The sequence below is a fragment of the Meles meles genome, chromosome 1 (assembly GCF_922984935.1).
Source record: "Meles meles chromosome 1, mMelMel3.1 paternal haplotype, whole genome shotgun sequence".
In the NCBI taxonomy this organism is placed as follows: Eukaryota; Metazoa; Chordata; class Mammalia; order Carnivora; family Mustelidae; genus Meles; species Meles meles.
In genome coordinates this window covers 8615510-8636279 of record NC_060066.1, presented here as the reverse complement: position 1 = coordinate 8636279, position 20770 = coordinate 8615510, and the positions used below count along the sequence as shown (strand labels likewise).

The window sequence follows — 20770 nt, the reverse complement described above, 5'->3', positions numbered from 1 at the left end:
CTGCCAAGGCAGGAAAGAAAAGAACTTTCTGAACAGTCAAGACCCCCTGGGCTTCTTTCCCTTCCTCTCACCTGAGCGTACCTGCGCCCGAGGACCTGAGCTCGCTGACCTCTGCACGTCAATAATGGATGACCCAGAGGCCCATGGGTGCTAATATTACATAGAGGCCACCCCAGCCAGCAGGAGGGAGTCAGTGCCCAGGACAGGATGGCCTGCCTCCGAATCTCCATGGGAACAACATAAAAGGAGAAATTTTTGAGAAATATAAAATAGTTTAATTAATTAAAGTAATTACTTCCAGAATAAACAGCATGGGTTGCAGGCACCCTCTCTCCTGCTGCCTGCAGGACAGCATGGAGGGGGACACAGTCCTGTGTAAGTAACACGGGTGAGCCTCAAGGCTATTGTGGCCATGGCTGGGGGACCACCAGCCTGTCACTCCTGGAAGTGCACCTTCTGTGTGCCTCAGTCTCGTCATCTGTAAAGTGGGGAGAATGACAGTGCCTAGTTCCCAGGTTGCTGAGACGATTAAAGTCAACATATGTGAAGTGCTTAAGGAATGCCTGGTAGAGAGTAAGCGCTCTCTAAGGACCAAGCGGCCAGCCTCACCATCACTACCACCACCACCATCTCCATCATCACCATCATCATCTCCATCACTGTCATCACCATCATCTCCATCATCTCCATCACCGTCATCAATGTCATCATCATCTCCATCACCACCATCTCCATCATCATCATCGTCTCCATCATTATCATCACCATCATCTCCATCACCGTCATCAATGTCATCATCATCATCCTCCTCACCATCACCATCATCCTCACTGTCTCTATCAACATCATCACCATATCGTCACCATAACCATCAGCACCACCATCAACATCATCGTCACCATCATCTCCATCACCATCACCATCAGCATCGTCTCCATCACCATCCTCACCATCACCATCCTCACCATCAACATCACCATCACTGCCATCACCGTCACTACCGTCACCATCATCCTCACTGTCTCTACCAACACTATCACCGTATCATCACCATCATCACCACAACACCATCACTATCATCGTATCACCAACATCATCATATCGTCACCATCCTCACCATCACCATCGCCATTGTCATCTACTCCGGCCCAGATGTGACACATCTTATGCAAAGTGTCATTTTGCTCCCATTGCCCAGATGAGGCACTTGAGCCTATGAGGGTCCAAATGCACTGAATTATTCATCATGCCAATAACTAACTAGCAGTGAGCTGGGAGGAGGCCCAGAATGTGTACACCCTCAGGCGCAGCCCTTCCTAAGCAAGGCCAGATGTGATTGGGAAGAAGAAACAAACATGGAATTTGGAGGGTCACCATCGCATCCCAAGAGCTGGCTCCGAGCTTGGCTGTTCTCTCTGAGTGGCCACTTGATCTGAACACTCAGACTCATGAGCAAGACCCAGAAGTTTTCCCAGACACAAGGCAGTAGGAGTGAGTTCTCCTGATGCCCACCCACACCCAGCCGTGGCAGGGGGGTCATCACAGTGCTTTACTGGTGGAGACAGTACGCATGGGAGGGGCTTTGGAGAATCACTGCCACTTCGGACTTCCATGCAGCATCCTTGTAAGACGATCTCTTGGAGTCGATTTTGGTTCTCAACATTGCCCAGTTACCTTGGCATCAGCATGTAAGGCCCTGAGGAAGTGAAATCTGCTGAGATTTTGCTGGCACAATTTTCGGCCCTTTTCTTTTCTTTCTTTCTTTCTTTCTTTCTTTTCTTTTTTCTTTCTTTCTTTTTTTTTTTTTTTAATTTCAGTGTAGTTACTACCCAGCATTTTATCAGTTTCAGGTGTACAATGTAGTGGTTCAATGATTCTATACATTACTCCATACAGTGTTATTTACAATAGCCAAATTATGGGAGCAGCCCAAGAGTCCCTCAATAGAAGACTGGAGAAAGATGCGGTGCATACACACTAGGGAATACTCTTCAGCCGTACAGAGAATGAAATCTTGCCATTGCAAAATACTTGTCCTGAGCTGATGGATCCTGGTGCTGTGACTAAAGTCACAGCAGGTTAGCAAGGTCCAGAGCTCCCCAAACCTGGTTGGCCCCCTTAACTGCCTCCTGCTTCGCTTTGGAATTCCAAAAATGTACTTTCTCAGCACCTGGTCTGCACCAAGGGGTAGGTGCTAAGGACTTAGGGATAAATGTTTTGAGGAATTACCACTGCAGGGAAATACTCAAGTCTAATGTGGGACAAGGTACAACCAAGCACTAAGAACAGCCTCGCTTCTGTTCAGCACGTCCTTGTGAAGCCCTACTCCCCAGCATCACTGTATTTGGAGACAGGGCCCATGGGGAGGTATCTGAGGTTAGATGAAGTCATAAGGGGGGTCCAAAGCCCACAGACTGGCAGCCTTGTAAGAAAAAGAAGAGATAGAGAAGAACACTGAGTGCACTCGTGCAAAAAAGACCAGTGAGGACACAGCAAGAAGGTAGCGGTCTGCAAGCAGGAAGAGAAGTCTCACAAGACACCAACTTGGACAGCACCTTGACCTTGGACTTCCAGCCTCCAGGACTGGGAGTAAATAGGCTTCTGTTTTTTAAGTCACCCAGCTGCAGAACTTCGGGATGGAAGCCCCAGGAGACTGACACAGTGCTGTAATTACCATCCCCATTTTACAGATGAAGAGGCTGAGTCATCAGGAGGAGACGTACCTTCCTGAAGGCCAAGTAGTTCCTAAGTGGTAGACCCAGAGGGTCAGACCTATGCATCTGGCTGCAGAACCCAGCACTTTCTGGGCTGACTGCATTATGCAACTATGTAGTTTCCCCCTCTCCGCCCCTCCCTGCCACTGTGAGAGAGCTATCCCTCCCTGCTCCACTGATGTTGGCTTTGGCCCTGTCTTTTGCTTTGCCCAGTGGGATGTGAACAGGTATGATGTGTACCATCTCTAAGCAGAAGATTTAAATTTGATTATGTGGGGGTTTTTTAATGGGGATTTTTCAGCTCTGGCATAAGTATGTGATGTCCTAGATAACGACCTCTTTAGCCCAGGCCTTAGAGATGACTCAAGGCACATCATTGGCCTGCACTTGGCCCATAGTTTACTTGTCATATGAAAAAGAATTACACACTTGTGGTAAGTCACCAAGATTTGGGGTTGTTTGCTATGCAGCAGAGTGGACATAAGTAGGGCTCATTTTGTAATGATCCTATCTCCAACCAACCAACCAACCAGCCCACATTCTGTCCGTGAGAATGGACTAGGTGCTCAGGAGATCTGACTTCCAGAACCAGCTCTGTCCTTCACCAGGTCCCCATGGCTTTCATTTTTCTGGGCCTCGGTTTCTTCATCTGTGAAAATCAGGATCATAACAACACTGCATTCTGGGTTCTTGCAAGGTTTCCACGAGAGGTGATAGGAAGTTCTCAGCATGGTGCCTAACATAGTAAAGGCCTACTATGCCCATGGTTGCCACCTGGGATGATGATATGATGTGTTGAAGCTGTAAGAGTTCAAATCAAGTGCTCCTTTTTCAGCCCATCTTATAGCTAGTGCTCCCTCGGCCAGTCAGTGTGGAGGTCCACATTTTACAGAAGGAGGCCAGAGGCTGGTCCTGCTCAGGGAGGCAGCAGGAAGTAGGATGAGCGAGGAGGTGGGAGGCACTTGATTCTTGTGAAGGGGAAGATGGGCTCCCCTAGGCCCAGAGCTGTGGAAGCACGGTCTACAAAGAAGGGTGGGAAGAAGGTACCTTGAGGGACTGGTTCCCCTTCTCCCATTCCTGTGCCACTTCACAGATGAGAAACTGAGGCCCGGAAAGGGGAGTGTCTTCCCCAAGGCCACAAAGCTGGTTAGCATCAGAACTTGGACTAGAAACTTGATCTCCCAAGACCAACTCAGGCAACATTCCACTGCCTCTTGCTCATTGATGATGAAGTGAGACTCATTCTTCAGGCTACCTAGGAAGGCAAAGGTCAAGTTTTCTCTATCTTTGTGGGTAGATTTACCAAAACTCCACAATTCAACAAGCTTTCCTTTGAGTCACTTCAAAACACCCCCTTCTCTTTCTGGGAAACTCAGTCCTATTCACACCCCCGGCTCCTGGAGTGGGCAGTGGGGTAATGCGCTGTGAATACAGTTCAGGGCACAAAGTAGGGGTTAGTGGTTGCAAGATTTGTTTGTTGGGGGGGTCCCTGTTTGTTGATCCACTTTCCCCCAAACCTTCCAATAGGCACTGTGTGCCTATTCAGCACAGGAAGGTAAGGCTCTGCCTTCCAGAGCTGCCAGTCAGGCAAATGAGACTGGAGGCTCTATTTTAGAGAAGAAACAGACTACGCCGAACAGGGAGGGCTTCAGGGAGGAGGCGACCCCGCGCTGGCTCTAGAAATATGGGAAGAAGATGATAAGGCAAAAGAGAAGAAGAATTCCAGAGTCTTGGAGGGTAAAGTTTTGAAAAGGATCCAAGAGGACAAAGGTCTCAAGTTTTTGTTTTCATTTTTATCTTGCAGGGTATGGGGCAGAACTGACACAGAGTGACAGGTAGAACAGTTCACAATTTGAACTTTCAGGGAGCGTAACTGAAGGAAGCTTCGGTTCATTCATCTGCAAAACAGGGAAAACTGAAGCCAACTCCAAGATGTAGAGAGAGTGGAAAGTAGAGGCATTGGTCCCCCTGGAGCAGAATTCAGATCTGCTTACCATCCAGGATCACAATGCCTCCCTCCAGGAAAAGCTGGGGAGGTCTGCTTGTGGTCCATTATAAAAGACCACAGTCCCTCAGCTGTGAAGCAAAGCCACGGGACGTGGGGTACAAGTTGAAATGATGCAAACATGAAGCGCAGGCTGCCCAGCTATGCTGGGAGTGATAAAGTCCTTTGTCTCTGACCCAGGAAACTCATGGTTTCTGCCAGCATTCCCCCATCAGGCTAATTGCTAGCTAGTCTCATGACCACTCTCCCAGCTAGCAAGTAGAGTAACACCTCAAGATTTCCTCAGTCCTGCACGGCCACTGGCCACATGTGACAATTTTTGATTAAAATTAAATACAATGTAAAATAATCGCTCCTCAGCTGTATCAACCAAATTTCTAGCACTTAACGGCTTTAGGTGGTTGGTGGCTACGGGTTTGGACAGTACATATATGGACCATTCCCATCACTGGAGAGGTTCTCTTGGCAAGACCTGGTCTAGGAGATATGGGCACAGGGTGTGGGGTTCCATCCTTCCTCCTACCACATAATGGCTACGAGAATGTGAGCAAGTTACTTCCTCTTCAAGTTCCTCTCGCTCATCTCTAAGAACAGAAAAACGGCTGACCTTGTGGGTTCTTGTGAGGATTCCACAATAACCCATACAAAGTATATCTAGTCTGGCCCTGTGGGAAGGGCTCCCCAAACAAGAGCTAACATTTTTAGACCCCGAGCAAATGCCAATGCCCCCTTCACACCGCAGGGAGGGTGGCGGGAAATACCAGGGATGCGATGGAACAGGAAGAAAGGTAGCAAAACACAGAGGGGCACAGTTAGGAAGCCGGGCCCAGAGGTTCAGCCTTACCCCAAAGGCAAGTGAGAGCCTTCGAAGATCATAGGCAGAGGGATGCCTTGTCTCCCGCTGCCCAAGCTCACAGAGGCAGCGTGGAGAGAAGGAAGATCACAGGCTTTGGTACAGAAGACATGGGTGAGGTTCTCCCCATGCCACCTTTGAGTCGTGAGGCCCTGGGCAAGGCATTGGGCCTCGAGAGCCAGAGTGGACACCTTGCAGACACCGGCATCGTGAGACCCACCTCACAGGGTTATTGAGAGGGTTAAGCGAGGTAATATGTGCAAAGCTCCCAGAACAGTTTCTGGCACACAGTAGGGACGCTAAGGAAGGCAACTTCATTCCTTTTTCTCCTTCTGGAAAGGAAGGCTGGCCTGCTGGATGAGCAGGAAACCTGAGTGGCACGGAGGGGCAGGCATTGGTAACCAAGAAGTGCTGGGCTTTCCTTAGGTAGCAGATTACTCCCAGTGACCTACGGACCTTCACCTGGAGAGGCAGGTTTCAGGTTTTCATTTTCTTAGCTGGGGTCAGGCTACTTGGAAGGCTCCGGGTCCCTGTAGAACAGAGATGCTGTTGGCATCCAGCCTGAATGGCCGTTCCCCCTTAGCTGTTGTGGCTTTTGGCTCCAGAGGGCTGCCCTGGTTAGACAGGAGCCACCTTGCAGGGAAGGAGCCCACAGCCTGGCCCCCATCACCCCCCGGAATGATTGAGGTGCCTGGGATTACATGATGCTGGCATCCTTTGCCTCCGTGTGAAGCCAACCCTGTCACAGGCATGCTTTGTGCTCCGGGTTCCCATGGAGTCAGCTGAGGGTTGACTATAGCTGGAGACACATCTATGCTTAGCTTCTCTCCTCCCCCTGCCCACCCCGTCTCCCTCACCCCCGCCCCATCCTCCTGGAGCACCTCCTTAGTAATCTACACACACCAAATGCTTGCCTCAGGCTCTGCTAGCCAGGAACAGAGATCCCTGCGTGAGACTGGTCTGAGCAGTGACTGCCAGTTAGAGAAATCCTCAGGAATGAAATGCTCTCAAGTGCAGAGAACTCTTCACGAGCAAGGAATCTCTTCAGCAACCCCCTGGTCCAAACCCTTGGCTCCACATGAATGAGCAGCAAGGGGCCACCAGTCATTTAACAAGGACTCCTTGGGGCCCAGAATGTGCCAGGCCCTGGTTAGATCCAGGTGATACAGTGGTAAACATTCACTAACCAGCCAAGGTCCCCTCCTCTTGAAGCTCATGCATCAAATCAAACAGCAGAGCACGGTGAACACTTCTGCAGAGAAAAGAGTGGGCAGGGAGACTGTGGACGATAGCCCTGTTTGGAGGTGGCCCTGGCGTGACTGCTCAGCCGAGCCACCAGATGAATCACAAAGGCAGTGGTGAGGGAAGCAGAGTTGAGGCCAAGGGGAGAGGAAGAGTGAGATCAAAGGGCAGAGACAAGTGGGTCGTCCTCAGCACAGAGCCCAGAGCAGCACGAGCGTGCCCAGCGAAGGGGTGATTTTACAAGACGAGGTCAGACAGGGAAGCGGGGCCTGGTCATGTTAGCCCGGGAGCGTGGGGACCTGTCAGCCAGCAAATGGGCAGAGGTGACTCTTCCGGATTCCCTTTCCCAGTCAATTCCTCGGGGTTGGCTCCATCCTTGGGAAGCCAGGCGACACACCTGTTCCCACCTGAGCTCCCAGGTCAAGACCACATCTCACATCGGGTTTTCAATACCAGAGATCAAGCTTCGCGAAGAGCGGCCTTTTGAGCACCAGCTCTACGTTCCAAACTGCTTGCTTCTCTGCGCTTTCCCGGGAAGGCACCCATCAGACACAAGGCCAATAAATATTTCATCGTCCTTCCTTTCATCCCGCATCAAATGAGACCCAGCGGCAGGAGGCATTGGGAAGATAGGCGGGAAGTCGCCAGAGACGAGCTGAGGCAGAGGGTGGACTTTTGGAGGGGCCCAAGGCTCTCAGAAGGCAGCTAGCTAGCTGTACCTCCTGCCATGTGCTCACCAGGCAACCTGAAACCAGAGCCGAGAGTGTCAGAGCCTCAGTGTCCTCCTCTGGAAAATGGGCACGCTAATAGTCATGAAAGAGTGGAGTGAAGGCGGATCTGGGACTTGGCGCACAGGGCACAGGTGTCTGATCTCACCACCACTGACAGCATCGCGTGCCTGGGCCCAGGGCAGGGGGATGGAGGGTCCTCCTCCACCCGGGGCGGCCACCGTGGCTGGGAGCAGCTTGGGGACACAGGGTGAAATCCCTCATGAGGGAAGACGGGGGACAGAGGAGGACTCTGAGGAGGCCAGCCTTTGGCTCCTTCTCCCTAAGTCCTTACGCTGGGCAATTCTTTCATAATAATCAGTGACCTTTTCAAACAGGATTTTAAGTGATCAACAGAGGGGCTTGTGGCCAGAGCAGATAGAGGGCAAGGAAGGGAAACCTTGCCATTCTCCCTCCTTCGGTCTCCAGCATGATTATCCCATGCCCGAATTAAATCCTTGTGATATACTTGCCCATTCTGGCAGTAAATACTCATCTCGGGGGTTTTAAAAGATCAGCAGACACAGTCTGGAAATTCTCATCGAGCCAAAGCCTGCTAAGGACAGAGAAGCAAGGTTATCTGGGGGTATGCGAAGGTGGATGGGCAGGGGATCGGAAATCCTTGGGGAGGTAGCAAAGATGAATACGATGGAAACGTCCCGGCACATCTGCTAATACAGAAGGGCGACTGTCTTTAATGAACAGCTACTATGTGCCCAGCAGGTCGCATCCAACAGCAGCCATTCACTAACCAGGCACCTGTGCACTGTTACAAAGCCCTGATGTGGACTAAGCCATCTCATCCTGCAAACAACCTAGCATTAGGGGCCTAGTGGCACCCCACACCTCGGCAAGCACAGAGAGGGGAAGTCACTGGTTCAAGGTCACGCAGCCAGAAGGTAGCCGAGTCAGTGCCTGAATCCAGACTGTCAGGCTCTGGGGCTGACGCTAGGAGTGACACTCGCCATCCGTTCATCTCCCCTTTGGCTGCAGAACTTGAGCGTTCCACAGGACTACTTAAACTCTCAGGGAGCACCCGCTGGGGTTCAGAAAGGTGAAGGGTCTGTCTGTGTGTCCTTGGAAACTCAGCAAGCCTGGCATCTGCAGGGGGTCCTGTGGCTAAGCAAGCCAAGGGGGTGGGAGGGAAGCAGAAGGGAAGGAGGAGAGAAGCCACTGGACGCGCAGACCTAGAGAAGGAAATTTATCTCCCCGTTTGCCCTTTGCAACATCAGGTGGGGTTTATGAGTTTTTAATTAAAAATTCTGACAGACAAGCTGCATCCTACATGCCGCACTGGGTATAAGCACCTGCGAGAAATGATCAGAAGAGGCCCGAGGGGTCAGTCAGTCTCCTCTGGCTTGGTATAAAATTCACATGCGACTCTAACATTAAGCTGACAGCCCAGTCCATGGAAGGGTCCAGAGCTGGCGGGGTGGGAGGGGCAAAAGGGACTGGAGGCTTCTGTGGAAGCTGGGGGTCTTTGTTTAGGGTCCCATGGGGCTGCCTAGGACTAGCTGGTTGACTGCACAGGTCTTTCAAGTGTCTCCCGAGAACACACCTTTCAAGGTCAGCAGTGAGAACAGAGGTCAGAGAGGAGGGCACGGTGCAGAGGAAACCCCTCTGGAATGCCACCCTCCACTCTGGGCCACCGTGTTCGGCATCCCGATGCCTCTGGCCTTGACCCAGGCCTGTGCCTCTCCCTGCAGCAGCGCCCTCCCTTGCTTCTCCTGCAGGGGACTTGGGACCCACCAAGGCACAGGGCCGCAGCGGCACGTCCAGGATGCCCCGTCTAGAACCAACTGTCAGAATTCATCACTTGTGGGGGCATTTTGCTCACCCTACTTTTGAGTACTTTTTCCTTATTCTAGCTTCCCCCCACTTCCCCACTTAATCTTGGAGTGGGAAAGTCCTCTTTTGAGCATAAAATTCCATATTTACATAAAGGAAAAGACAGAACACATTAGAAGTGCAAACTTTCCTAAAGCAGGAGCTGGGAAACTAGAGTCCGGCCCCCGATTTTTATAAATAAAGTTTTATTGGAACACAGTTGTGCACATTTCCATACTGCCTGCAGTGGCTTTTGGGCTACGATGACAGGCGAATAGCTGTGACACAAAGGCTGTGGCTCTCAAAGCCTTAAGTATCCACTACCAACTCTCAAGGAAATCGGTGTCTCGCGCCAGCTGGATGGGATCAAATATCCTGAGTGACAGTGAAAAATCAAGGTGAACCAAGAAGCAGATTTGCAGCATGCCAGGCACCTAGTAGCCATAATATATAAAGAGCACTTGTAAAATAAGGACACACACAGGAATTTAATTTCTAAAAATGGGAAACAACAAAAAAGGCAAATCAACTGAGAAGAAATGCAAGTGACCAACTAGCTATAAAGAGTGGCTTCAGGTCACTGATAATCGAAGGGATACACAGGACAAAGAGATGTCATTTCTTCCCTATTGGAATCTCAGGGGTTGAAGAAGGAACCACAGGACTGACCCATAGTTCGTCCTTCTGCCTCTCTCCCACCAGAGGTAGCATGCTCCCAGGCAGTGGGGAACAGCTGTGCTTTGCTGTGGTTTTGGGGCCACCAGGAAGCTCAGAGTGTCCCAGAGCCACATCTCACATCGGGTTTTCAATACCAGAGATCAAGCTTCTGGTTGTCTATCGTGTCAGCATGGCGTACAGTGCAGACCCCATGTCTTCCAGGGTAATCTGCTCCCTCACCCTACTGTCGTCTCCATTTTCTGGAACTCTCTTTCTCCTGCCCAGCAGGCCTTGGTAGAAATATATGCCTCCGAGGGGTGAGTTCTTCCCTCACCATCTTGGGGAACAAAACCTTCCCACAAGACACCACCAGCCAGCTGGCCCACCCTCCAGAGACCATACCCTGCTCTGCCTCCCTGGGCCACCTCTTTCTGCTTTGCCTCCCACATTCTCTCTTGTTCTCTCTGTTCTAATCCTACTAACTCCACATCTTGTCTTGAATTCTCCAAGCTCATTCCTGCCTCAGGGCCTTTGTACCTGCTGAACGCCCGCTCCTCCCTATCATTTCTGCTCCAGTTCAAGAGGAATTTAAGGCCAAAAATAATTCCCATTCTCTAGCATTTTCTTCAGCAATCTGGATCCACCTGCCAGAATACACTCTCACAATAAACAGCTCTGAGGAGGCTAGCAGCACGATTACTAAGATGGCCAGCCACTGTCACGGCTAGGACATCATGAACTGGAACAGTTCAGACTCTCGTAATTTCAAGCCCAGGTTCATTTTCCTAGTCCACGAGGTTGACCACAAAGAAGAATAAACATCCCCCACTCGGTCTGAGATGTCACAGGCAGTCTCTTTTAAGAACGCTGGTTCAAGGGTAAGGACATGTCCTTCAGACTCCAGGCACTCCGTGGGCGGGACCCTCTGGCAAGAGGCCAAAGGTGTTCTCTGCACCATCGGGCTGAGATTTATTAGCTCAGCGAGCCTACAGACTGCCCACAAGCTGCCCTCCCGGCAGCAGCGGGCCTTGCCATTACCGGCCAAGGGTGGTCCAGCCACTTCCTGTGGACTGGCTGCCCCTCAGAATGTACCCTGTGCCAAGCTCCCAGCCAGGCTTTTGCTGAAACCATTCCAGGATCGCTTCTGGCAGCACAGTGGCTGGGCAGTCGCATGCAGGAGGGCTCAGAAGCCCCAGCCCTCCTCCCGACTCTGCCATTACAAAGCTGTGTGACTTAGAGAAAGGCCCTAACCCTCTCTGGCCTTTAGTTCCTACTTTGGAGAAAGGCAGGACCAAGGAGCCCCTCAGGGTGGTGGACAACATGTCTCTACTAAGCCACAAAGAATTTTGGGTCACCAGTCCCTGGGGGACCCTTGACAAGTTCCCGAATCCTGAGCCTTGGTTTCCCGGTCTGTCAAAGCTGGTGTTAAATCAGAGGGGGTTGAAACTGCTGCCTCATGGGCCTATTTTGTCTGTGCCCAACCTCTGAATTAGCTAACACTTTCAAAATCAGAAAACTTCACATGAAAATCTGGACCTCTGGCTTCCTTTGCTAGAGGAACAGATGATCCAGGAACCTGGGGCTCACATTCCCCCCGGGGCTAGGCAATAGCCATCTCCTTTGGTCAGGACCTGGTCAATCTGCCGGTCTGCTGCAGACCCCACCACTCCCTAGTGCTGACCCAGGCCTCTTTATCACACCCACACTCCCCACAAGGCCCCTGTAGACCCAGGAGACGGTGACCCCTGGACTGGATATTCTAAGGGCCCCCTCTGCTCTGGCTTTCCATGACTTTCCTGATATTCACACGCCACTAGAGGCCGCCCTGCCATCCCCTGGCATAGGGAGTGGAGGGCTGCCTCTCATGGCTCTGTGAAGGGAGAGCCCTGCCTTTGCCAGGGTTCCGCTCTGGTCAGCGGAAAGATGATAGCTCCTGGAGGGTACTGAGCAGCCATCGGGCCACACAGAGCTCGCACCGCCCTCCGTAATGACCTGCAGTGTGTAATCTAGCCCCATGGAGAAACCTAAGGAAGGAGGGCTTTCCCCCCAGGCAATTTCCTGATCGTACAATTTCAGGGTTGGAAGGGACTTTAAAATGGCATCTAGACCAACCCATCATTACCGTCTTGCTGTTGGCCCAGCACTGCTGCGAACTGAAAAATACAAGACGTGGCAAAAGCAGCCCCACCCGGGAGTCCTCCCAGGCTGCGGAGGCCAGGAGAGGAAGCAGGTAATGAGAATGCAGGATCACAAGGGCTCCAGGACCCCACAGCTACCCAGCACTCAGCTGTAAGAGGGGCCAAACACAGCGCGTAAATAATGTCCCCTAATTCTCCAGAGAACTCTCCCAGGAAGTGCTGTTTCTCATACCTGGTTTGCAAGGGAGGACTCTAAGGCTCAGAGAGGTTAAGGCCCTTGGAGGAAGTTGCACAGCCCGTAAGATCCTGGAGCAGACTTTGATCCTAATGATGTGAGACCCTAGAACTGGATTTGTACTCATGACTTTATCTTGCTCTTCTGGAAGGGCAGTGTGGGGAGCAGAAAGGACAGGCCTGGGACCAGAGCCTGCTGAAGGGGCAAATATCTACCTTTCTCTTGAAGGATAAGCAGAAGAGGGAGCGAGCCTGGGGATGGGGAGGGCAGGACAGGCACAGAAGTCCGGGGCCTCCTTAGCAATCCAAGAAATGCACATGCAAACAGGAGGAGGCATCCCTTGACCCCGATGAGCCTGGCACAAATTCGCAGGCACCATGATGCCAGGTGTCCGGGATACGTGTAGTCCCAGAACCTCATGCTGTGCTAATGGCAAAGCAGACTTGTCAGCCATACGAGGAACCACCGGAAGTCCTGGGGCAAATGACATATAGGCAGGCTCCATGCCCCAGCAACACTACTCCAAGGCAAACACCAGAGCCGTCCAAAGTTATCAAGGCAAGTATGGAGTGCCTTCCAGAATGTTCTTGTATGTGGAAGAGGAAGAAAAATCTCGGTTCATAGAAATTTTTTTTAAAAAATGAGGTAACTGTTTCTCTTATAATGTCAAGGTGACAGGAGTTTTGAAACGGGCTTTTTAACAGGACGGCCCGGGGGGCGTCCAGGATTGGATGCCAGCACAGATGAAGAACTTGAGAAAGGAATGCAGGCAAGCATTCCTTCCAATCATTACTTCCAGCAATCCTGCTTTGGGACCTGCGAGAAGGTCCTTCCATTCGTCCCCACTCAGCATTCATTCATTCAACATGGCTGCACTGAACACCTGCCACGCGCCTGGTAACCGCCAGGCGGGAGGACCCAGGCAGGGAACCATGTGGATGAAGCCGCTGCGGTCCGAGGTGCTCCAGGGAATCAGCAAAGCACGAACCGCGTTCTAGGTCAGAGGTGCAGAGGCCAGTGATGAAGAGTGAAGAGGAGGGCCCAGAGGAGCCAGTGGCAGAGGAATGCACGCCATGTCCTGCATATCCTAAGGGGAGCCCCTAGGGCAAGCCAGTGCCAGGATCACGGAAACTTCCGTGTCCTGACGCTACTGCCTTCCAAGGGCTGCCAGTCGTCCCAGCTTCAGGCGGAACTTAACCTAGACTACCATGACGCCCCTAGACGCCCAGCGCGGCTTCGAGAAAAGAGGTTGAGCCTGGCCCACCTGGAACCTTCCCTGGGAGCTCTTGGATTCTGACCCTGCTTCAGGGGCAACAAGAGACCCCCCTCCCCCGACCCCCCGCAGAGGAGGCCTTGCTCCTGCTAGCTGTGCGGGGCCACAGCCTTCTGTCTAGAACGAAAGGACATTGGTGTGGGGCATCCAAGGCCTCGAACGGTAACCTTGCTTCCACTCTGCAATTCTCCCCCGGGAATCCCTATTCCAGGAAATGGCTTGCCGCACGGTTCTGTGCCCGAGGAGGTTTATCACCGTGTTATTTTTAACAGCAAAATGCGAGAGAGCTCCAGCGTGCCCCACCTTAAGGAGGGTGTTAAGAACAGTGAGGTGTGTTCGAGCAGCCATTCTATGACAGAGAAGTCTCCGTCGTTAGTAAGGCCCCTGAAGAATTTAAAATAACACGGGGAAACATCTGCTGTACTGTTAAATTGGAAAAAAACAAAACAAAACAAAGGAAACAATACCAGAATCAAAACTACAGTCTTAACAATACAGGAACCAAAAATGCAGAGAAAGGAAACTCTAAAATGCTAAAATCAGTACTTTCTGGGATTTTTTTTTTTTTTTTTTGCTCTGCTTTGTTTCCTCCGGGCCATTATACTTTTTCTCTGTTTTTAGAATTTTCTGCAGAGGTGATGGTCACTTTCATGGTAGTCAAATAAGACAATTAAAAAGAAAACAAACCTTAAACCAGTAATGGCACCTTTAAAATTTTCTCTTGCGGCCCAGTGCTGGGCTGGCTGGGCTGGCATCTCCCCAGAACCTTGACCTAGTGATCTCTCCAGGGCTGTATGTAACGAGAGAGCCTCCCAGGATTGGGGATTTCACTTCCAGAGGCTTAGGCCTCTGGAAAGGAGGAAGATAGGGAGCAATAAAGAAGACCAACAGGGACGGCAGGGTAAGGATTGTGTGACCGTGCAGACCTAGCAAAATATTTAAATTAAAAAAAAAAAAAATACAGATGGCTCCCAGGAATGAGGGCTTGGAAAGACTGCCCTGGACCCCCATGCTCCCGAAGGCCTCCCCAGGCCCACACTCTCCAGCTGGAAAGTCCTTGGGATGGTGGCAGTATCACTCAGGAACATAGACAGGTCCTTCCCGGACTCGGAAAGCTGTGGCCCAGGCTCCCTGTGGTTCTATCTCCTCATACCTCTCCCGGTGGGAAGGTAACACAATGTCTTGTATCATACATCAGGGCTGAAGGTCCCAGCTCAGAGAGGTCATCCACTTGCCCGAGGCCACACAGCTGGTCAGGGACGGAGCAGGGAATGGGACTCAGGCCTCCAGATCTGTAGCGCTCTACCCCAGAACACAGCTGGCCCAGGAGCCATGTGTAGGCATCCAAAAGCCTGGGTTCCAATCCACGTCAGAGAGTTGCTGGCGGCTGTGGGTCAGCCCCGAGGAGATCAGGTTTCATCTGTGAACTGGAGGTCCCCACCCCTCAATGCCCCCACCCCATCCAGCACAGACAAGGTGCTGGGCCAACGGGCCTTAGAGCAAAGAGATCGGCATGGACTCCCAGGACGAGAGCTGGCTCTGCTTACACATTTGGCAGAATGTTTCCCCACTGCTTTCTGGCCCAAGAGAGCCGGTTTCTGGCCAACTGTGCTCAGTGTCTGTCTAATTCCAAACAGATGGGCCTGCGCCCTGCCCCCCACTCTTCCTCCAGGGCCTCCTCCTGCCCACCCTCCTTCCCTTGCTCCAGGGGCCTCCTGCCACTGACCGGACTGGAGGGAGGAGCTGCGCAGGGTGGGGGGAGGGGCTGCCCCTTCTGAGGGCTTGTGGGCTCTTCCCAACACCACAGAGGCAGAGACTGGGTGTCCAGACCTGCACTAGCCAGAGGAGGAACAGACTCCATCCCCTGGGGACGCCTCTGTTCCCGCACACGTCAGGTCACAACCACCGGAGTCTGATGCTGGCTCTGTCAAATCTTGGTTGGGAACCACTGGGCAAAGGTCTTCCCCTCTCTGTGTCCCCCGTAGAGCAGGCATAGCCAGGCTGAACCAAAGCCACATTTCAACGGGCCCAAGGGTTCATGCAAAGACTTAAAAAGAGGCACGCCATGGGGGGCAGAGATGGGCTCGGCTGTCACCTCTCCTGCTCTGTGTCATAGGCACAGTCCAGTCCCCTGGGATCCCCAGGACCTTCCTAAGGCGGGTAGCATGGTAGGCAGTCTCCCCACGGAATGGACTGTGGATTGCTCCCAAAATACTGATCTTTAATGAGGGTCAGAGAAGTCGTAATCGTCCCAGTTTTTCAGATGAGACCTGGAAACACAAAGAAGGGAAGAACTCGTCCAAGGTCACCTGGTCTGGACACGGCCCAGCCAGGACACAGGCTCAGGAGGCTCCCCCCAGGACAGAGCCCTTAACCACCAGGCAGCACGACAGCCTCCAGAAGACAGCACCATTCCGCAGGCGAGCAGAGCCCGCAGCCTCTCCCAAAGGCCCTGCTGGGTGGGAAGGCCGGCCTGGGCTCTGGGGGGCCTGCGGCCAGATGAGCTGCAGAGATGAGGACCCCCTCCTGGCTTCCCACGGGCCAACTCAGTCCAGTCCCGGAGAGATGCCGGAAACCCTCGCCCCCTGCCGTTCCCTCTGCCATCATCCACTTTCCAGCCAGCAGCCAGGGGCTGTGCCCCCGAACATTGTTCTAGATCAGGAGGAAGACAGCCTCGAGGAAGAACTTTAAGGTCCCCCACATCCAGAGCCAGCCAATCTGTGTGGAGCTCTCACGAAAAGGGTCTGTCTAATCATAGTGTTTGCTTCAACCAGTGAATGTCTTTCTTTTTACCCAGCCATTTGTCTCCAGAGAAAAAGGCTTCCATGGAGGGGCCAGGAGCCGCGCTACTGTTGGGTTTCTGAGATAGATTACATGTCGGAGAGAAACGAGAGAAGACTGGGACTTTCGGGCAATAGCAAAACCACCGTAAAACCCTGCCAGTTAGAGGGCTCAACAAAAAAATGGAGCTGCCGGGCGTCCGGGTTGGAGGGAGCCTATATGTTTTCCTAGACTTGCAACACTTGCCAGCATGAGGTCGGAGGGGTTGCTCCCAAGGAGTCAGTGCATGAAATTCTGCAGCTGAGGGCAGTGGATGGGAGGTGCTGTGGTTCCCAGGGTCACCATGGGATGGGGGGAGCTTCTGGAAGGAGTGGGGACATAAGGACAAGGGACCACATCTGCTAAGAACCCAGGGAGTGGGGATGGCGAGACACTCAGGTACATCGCTGGACTGAGTTCTCAGGACACTTCAGGCAAGCTGGGCCTGGCAGCCCCAGGGGCCGGAAGAGAAAACAGAGGGTCAGAGAAGCAAGCAGACCTGCTCAAGCCCACCTGAGTACTGATTCTTGAACTCAGATCTGGCTGATCCTGGGACACCCATCCATGGCCACTAAGGCTCATGCTTGCACCGTCACTCCTAGGAGAAGGGGCCGCTTTCTAACAAAGGATGAGGTGAGGTGTTGTTTTACTCAAGGTGGAGGGAGGCACCTTGCCTCTATTTATTTATAGGTCAAAAGTCCAAGAAGGGGTTTGAGGGTGTGGATAAAGCACTGGACGGGGAACTAAATCACCCAGGTTTAAATCTTGCCTCTACGATGAGGGGCACGTGGGGGGCTCAGCCGGTTAAGCATCTGCCTTCTGCTCAGATCATGATCTCAGGGTCCTGGTGTCGAGTCCCAGGTTGGGCTCCTAGCTCAGTGGGGGGCTGCTTCTCTCTCTCCCCCTGCTCATGCTTTCTCTCCCTCTCAAATAAATAGATAAAATCTTAAAAAAACAAAAACAAAAAAAAATCTTGCCTCTACTATGAATGCTGTGTGATATTGGGGAGATGACTTCAGTTCTCTGTGCAGTGGTATCCTCAGCTGGGAAAAGGGGGCTGGGGTGGTAGCTTGTTTGATCCACGTGCTTCCCTCCAGCTCTGGATCCTATCGCCACATGTCAGCTCAGCACGGGGGTTACGAGCAAAGGGCCCAGTGCCAGATTGCTAGGTTCAAGTCTCAGTGCGGCCCTGCATTCCATGAGCTCAGGCAAGTCGCTTTTCTGTGACTCGTGCTGCCCTGCATAAAATGAGGATAATGATACCCAGGGTATAGGCTGTTATGACAATTACGTGCAAATAATGTGTGTGGAGCACGTTGGGGGGGGGGTGCTCTGCCTTAGTGGATATCAAGACTCAAGCCATAGCCATGCAGAGCCCAGGACAACCTCACTGCAGGAAGGAAACAGCTTGCCTGCTTGGGGCAGGGGTGGTCTCGCACCTCAGTGCCCCTTTCTGGGGGACTAAGGGCAGACAGGAAGCTCCACGTTCCCCAACCCCCACCCCAGCTCACAGACATGTCAATGCCAGTGGACCCTGGTCATGATTGGGTGCTTAGAAATCTGCAGGGTTGTCCACTGACTTCCAGAAGGGAGGCATTTCTAGGATGTCAGCATCTAGAGGGCTGAGCCGAATCCTCCCAGAGGACCCGTGAGGGGACTGTGCCCACCCCCATCCTGAGCTCATTAAACTCATTCCAGAAAGGTCCAACTGGAGGAGGGGATGGTGTCTAATATCCCTGGGGAGGGGGGAGGAGGGCTGTGCTCAGCTTAGGTGCCTAGAGGGAAGGCGCGGGTCTAGTCCAGAAGACCAGGCTCAGCAGCTGTGGAAAGGTCATCCCTGTGCTCACTGACGCATCCCCAGGCTCCCTGTGCTGGGCTCCGGGCTAGTCCCGAGGGCACAGAGTTGACTGTAGTACAGTGGGACCCCCCTCCCCAAGAGCCACTGTCCCGCGAGGGGCCGTGGGAATCAGCAGACTGTGCACACACGTGCTAATCCAGCTCTTTCCCTCTATGGCCTAGAAGGAGTCGAGACCAAGGGCCAGTAAACAACAGCTCAGGGGTCAAAGCTGGCCTGCCTCCGGTTTTTGTAAACGACGTTCTGCAGGAGCACACCTGCGCCCGTCACTTAAGCACGGCCTGTGGTTGCTTTTGCTCCGCCATGGCAGCATCCAACAGTCAAACCGAGACCCACAAAATTGAACATATTTACGATCTGGCCCTTTAGAGATCAAGTTTGCTGCCCCTGCAAGCCCGGGGCTACCTGGATCCCTCTGGCACACTCAGCGGTGGTGAGATGAGAACGTCCCACGGGGATAGGGACAAGGGCAGAGGCCAGCATGAAAGCAGATGCGGCATTGGCATCGGGGACAGTTGCCCAGGGCGGTGGCCCTCCTGCTGAAGTGATAAGGGCTGGGCAGACCCCCTTGCTGGGTGAAGAAACAGGGGTGGGCGTTCTCGGCGGAGGGACAGCACACGTGACGACACGTGGACGGTGAAACCCTGAGCTGGTCGTACGTGCAGTGCAGGTGGAGGGGGGCACACGGGGGCCACCAAGGCCTCTGGGGCAAACCCGTAGCCATTGGTCCCAATCCGGACGGAACAGAGCAGCCAGTGAAGGACTTCCTAGTTCCCTAGCCTGGTACAGGGGACACGCCCGGAGTTCAGGTCACCTTTTCAGGGGTTCACCCAGTCCTCGCTCCATAGAATTTAGCATCTAGCAGGGGAATCTGACAAGCAAATGCCAGGTAGGATGAGCTGAGTGCCCGGGAGGGGCACAGACAGAACGGGAGAGGGGTTCTGTGGAAGGAGGAGATGGGTCCATCTGGGAAAAGGTTGAAAAGGGTCCCAGGGGAAAGCCAGCATTTTTGGAGAGCCCCAGGAGCTCAGATATTGGGAGCGGGTGCTCCTGAACAAAGATAAGAGGTCACAAAACTCAGGACCGGTGGGCGGTCCCACTTGGCAGGCAGAAAACTGAAAGACCCAGCTAATGGGGTGAAAGATGGGCAGGCAGATAACCTTGCAGGATAACACGGGCACCCAGAGGAGGGGTAAGGCCAGTGAGGGGTGCCGGCGTGGTTTCCCATGGGAGGCAACGTTGTCACTGGAGGGGCTTAGGGAATTAGCCGTAGGATGTTACTGCTGTCCATTGAGAGGCACAATGTCACACTTGGGAAATGTCAGTCATCTCAAGGCCAAGGAGGCTACCACGACGGGCCTTCCCCCTTGCTCCCTGACCATCTGCTAGCCCCCCACTTGCTCTGTAGGGGTCCCCCTGAGTCTGCTGCTCAGATGCCCCAGGCATGCTCCTGCCCGCTTAGGGTGTGGTGACAGCTGTCTCGCAGATAACACAAGGACAAGGCTGTCACCTCCTCCAAGCCTTCTGAAGGTGGCCACCCCCAGCCACCCTCCGCTGGCCGCTCTAACTCTCACCACTTCTCACCCTCCTATGAATGCCAGACTCCATTTGCCAACTTCGGAGTTTACCAGAAGTCCCCCCACCCGGAGGTACAGTTCACAAGGGATTGCTTGTGAGTGACCGAGGCATTGCAAGCTCTCTGAAGTCCACCTGGCACGAAGAGGCATTCAGGCAATACTTGTTAGTTGATTTAAGGAATCAGCCAGAGTGGGGAGCCACCGTCCCCACCGGAGGAAGGGGAGGCAGCATTTCAGCGCGACATCTCCCAGATTCCTTCACGCGGGTCCCCTGCTACAGTGACGGAATCGAAGCCAACCTTTTGTCTTTTTAGTTTTTGAACTTCTGTGTCTTTTCAAAGGCTAAGAGGATTCATGTGCCTTTGTAGAGTTCATATCGCGAGCCTCCAGACAAAAGTATTTCAGGACAATTCTCCCAGCGTGAGCTGCGCCCCTGACGGAGCACAGTGCGGCCCATCACGTGCAGCCTGGGCTTCAGGAAATCCCTGGCCCAGGTGCTGTGGGCTCCTTCTTTGATTTCGGCCCCGCCTAAGGGGCCAGATGTTCTCGCGCTGGTGGCTAAATGAAGACGGCTACGTCACCAGCAAACAGAGGAAGGAAAAACGAGGAGCGTAGTCCAAACTTGTCACCCAGCCCTTGATCTGGTTTCCAGGGAAGCGAAGGGGAGGGGAGCAGTGACCTCTCATCGGGTCCCGCACTTAAGGTCCTGCTCCATGAGGCACGCCCTGCACACAACCCGAGCTGTGTCCAAAGGTTCCCCCACCTGGCAAGGCGACAGAAATGCCGGCTTAAGCCGTGGCTGTATTA

General features: G+C 53.0%; 1 protein-coding gene across 2 annotated transcripts in view; it reads right to left on the bottom strand.

Moving 5' to 3' along the window:
- Nucleotides 1-20770, bottom strand: part of ST3GAL1 (ST3 beta-galactoside alpha-2,3-sialyltransferase 1) — a 90610-nt gene that overhangs the window by 38528 nt on the left and 31312 nt on the right. The gene's annotated exons all lie outside the window — the stretch shown is intronic.